Source organism: Engraulis encrasicolus, chromosome 1, assembly GCF_034702125.1.
Source record: "Engraulis encrasicolus isolate BLACKSEA-1 chromosome 1, IST_EnEncr_1.0, whole genome shotgun sequence".
In the NCBI taxonomy this organism is placed as follows: Eukaryota; Metazoa; Chordata; class Actinopteri; order Clupeiformes; family Engraulidae; genus Engraulis; species Engraulis encrasicolus.
This window is the reverse complement of record NC_085857.1, coordinates 47,373,407-47,376,368: the sequence shown is the minus strand read 5'-3', so window position 1 is coordinate 47,376,368 and position 2,962 is coordinate 47,373,407. Positions and strand designations below refer to the sequence as shown.

The 2,962-nt window shown below is 41.1% G+C and overlaps 1 long non-coding RNA gene across 1 annotated transcript; it reads left to right on the top strand.

Annotated features, from left to right (window-relative positions):
- Positions 1–612: 612 nt before the first annotated feature.
- On the top strand, positions 613–1,950 carry LOC134437172 (uncharacterized). Its single transcript, XR_010032351.1, has 3 exons — positions 613–1,017; positions 1,462–1,597; positions 1,836–1,950. It is a non-coding gene; the product is annotated as an uncharacterized LOC134437172 (long non-coding RNA).
- Positions 1,951–2,962: the final 1,012 nt, after the last annotated feature.

Genomic DNA, 2,962 nt, shown 5'->3' with positions numbered 1-2,962 from the left:
GGTGATTAATAAAGTTAATTTAGAGGCCTGAATTCCAGCACACTATACCATAGCATTTTATTGGTGTCATGGTGTGAAACAAAACGTCTTCCATGAAAGTTTAATAATGTATGGTAGTTCAAAGTACTGTGAAGAGCAAGATAATCTGGTGAAATTGCCAGATACACGGGATGTTAGGCTAAAATGCATTAAAATGCAGGAAATTGCATCTAAGAAAAGCATTTTTCCCTGGGAGAGGACCCCTACTCCCCCTTCCTGAATGAAGTGTCCCATATTTTCCCCCTTGACATTTGGCAACCCAAGGTGTGCAAAACAAAGTAGCCTCTCAGAGATGGGCCCGCCGGCGGCCCATGGTATCGCGCTGCGTTGACCACATTTTCTCACTTGTAGGTATTTGTTGCGCCGTGAATTGCCGCGCCGCGATAAATTGCTACTCAAAAAAAAAAATTCAAGGTTGGCAGGTATGAAGATGCAATCTGGAGGATTTCAGGGTACGTTTTTACTATGCTTCAATGTTAGGTGAGATGAATGTAATGCAGTGTTTCCCAACCAGGGATACGTGTACCACTAGGAGTATGTTTTATTTTATGAATAAAAACAAATGTATGGTCATGATCATATTGGGATAGAGAACATGAGTGAGGTGGTACTCATACTATGACAAAAATGCTTAGGGGGTACTCAAGACGAAAAAGGTTGGGAGACACTGATGTATGCCCAGATCATGTACGCCCAGAGCAAAGTCACAGGCAGTGTGCTTCTCTTGCATTCACAGACTGCCCATGCTTTTTTAAAGAGATAAGTTAGAATGCTTTGCATATCTATTTGTGTAGAGTTAATCACCAAGACAATTTCCAGAAGTTGTATCCAGGTGTCAATTGTGTCCTTGTTCTGGTGTTGTTATTTTCAAACAGAGATGGCTCTTGCTCACTGGCAGTGACTTGGGTCATGTGAGACAGCATCAGAGCTCGGGTGACATCTCTCGCTCGGGTGAAATCTCTCCTGGAAGATTTCAAGGTATGAAATGTTTTACTCGGCTGCATCTTCCAATAGATTACTCTTTATATTGGTATGTAATGATGTCCTTACCACCAACAAATTCTCTTAAGCATCAATGTGGTCTATAATTCGTCCTGCGACTTCTCAATGCGAGCTCCCATTGATATTGAAGCAATAACTGCTCCGATTATTTTTTTGACTGGAGAAATGGAATCCTGCTACAGTGTCCCAGACCTCTGTGTGCTGGAGCTCCACCAGGGGGCTAGAGCCACACACACACACACACACACACACACACACACACACACACACACACACACACACACACACACACACACTAAGTGTAAGAGATTATCACTCTTTTGTTTGGACTTTCATATGTAAATTGTTTTTTTGTGTCCTGAAAATAGACAAATAAGCTACATACTGTACATGTTGTATTTGTGTTTTATGATTTTATAGGTGTGTGCAGAGTTCTGAAGAATAAAAGTCAACAGTCAAGTTCTTCTCCATATTCTCCAAATCTGACGGAGGCGTTCCATCAGGAAAGGGGGAATGGTTGGTCGATGCCTCCAGAATAATGATACCCATGACCCAGGTATTATGTACAAAGAGAATGTTAATTTGAATCTTGATGCCTACAATTTTGCTGATTTGTTGACAATCGAGATGTATAAACATTAAGTCAGAATAACTTATGTTAAATTGTCTAACTTTTCACCTGGTGTATTTGGTATTGTGGTAGCATGTTTGAAATGGATGGTTAAGAAGGTAAAATATGTCATGGACATCAGTTAAATATTTACATGTGTATCTGTCGAATTACTTTGTTTCAGGCACAACATGCTGACAGGGAATCGGCTATGGCAGAAAGCATCCATGCCATCTACGTGATCCGCCATGAAGGTTCAGAAGCTACTGACAGTCCTGAGGACATCGGAATCATTTTCAAAGGGGCGACTGCATTTGGCTGCTTGCCAAACATCCTATCCAGGCTCCGCCCTAAAAGTGACGCAACATCTTCGGCTCTGCTACACACACTCAGGAAAACTTTGTTCAGGTACTTTCGGGTTCCCTCCACAGCAGGAAACTCCACCCACTTTGTCGGGAAGCAATCGACTTTCAGCATCACCAACCGTCCTGGCTAGAGGCGTGTTCAAGGAAGTGACAAGGTTTGAGCAGAGACGCTCTATTGGGACTAAGAAAATGTTTGGTTTAAACTTTGGCTCAGCCTGTTCGGCCCTCGACCAGTAGCAAATCATGAGAGTTGGGTCAACCATGCCGTTTGAGAATGTTGTTATGCTCTTGGTCAGACCAAGTCTCGAAGAGATTTGTATGTCATGATAATCAGGTTACAAATATTCACTTACAGTGGCCATATTTCTTGCCCTTGTTTACGCACTAAACTTGTTATCCTCCTTGAAAGTTGTGTGTGTGTGTGTGAGTAATAATGCAGACATAATAATAACAATTGACTAGAAGTACAAATACACATTTCTACATTATTGCTCACACACAGCTTTTGGTAAAACATTACTGAAATGGCCAAACACCTTTATGCATTTTTTAATAAAGAGTCATTGCATTGAGCAGATCATTGAGAGGCTCTGAAGTCCACTACACTATTCTTAACTTGTGTGCGTGCGTACCTCCTCAAGCACATATACAGCACTCTATTTTTAACATTTTTTAAAAATGTTTTTCTTTTTTTTGACTTAACAACCTGTTAAAAACACAGCGTTAAACTTTGGCTTTTTTTCGCACACCTCAGCTGTCAGGTGCGTCGGAGATGGCACCATGGGTCACTCAGCAATAGTTTAAAGAAACTCCCGCACACTGACCATTTCGCTCTTCTATCTTTAATAAACTTAAATTTATTAAAGAAAGAACAGCGAAATGGTCAGTGTGCGGGAGTTTCTTTAAACAAAAACGCAGCGTTACAAATTTGTTGTTACTAGAATGG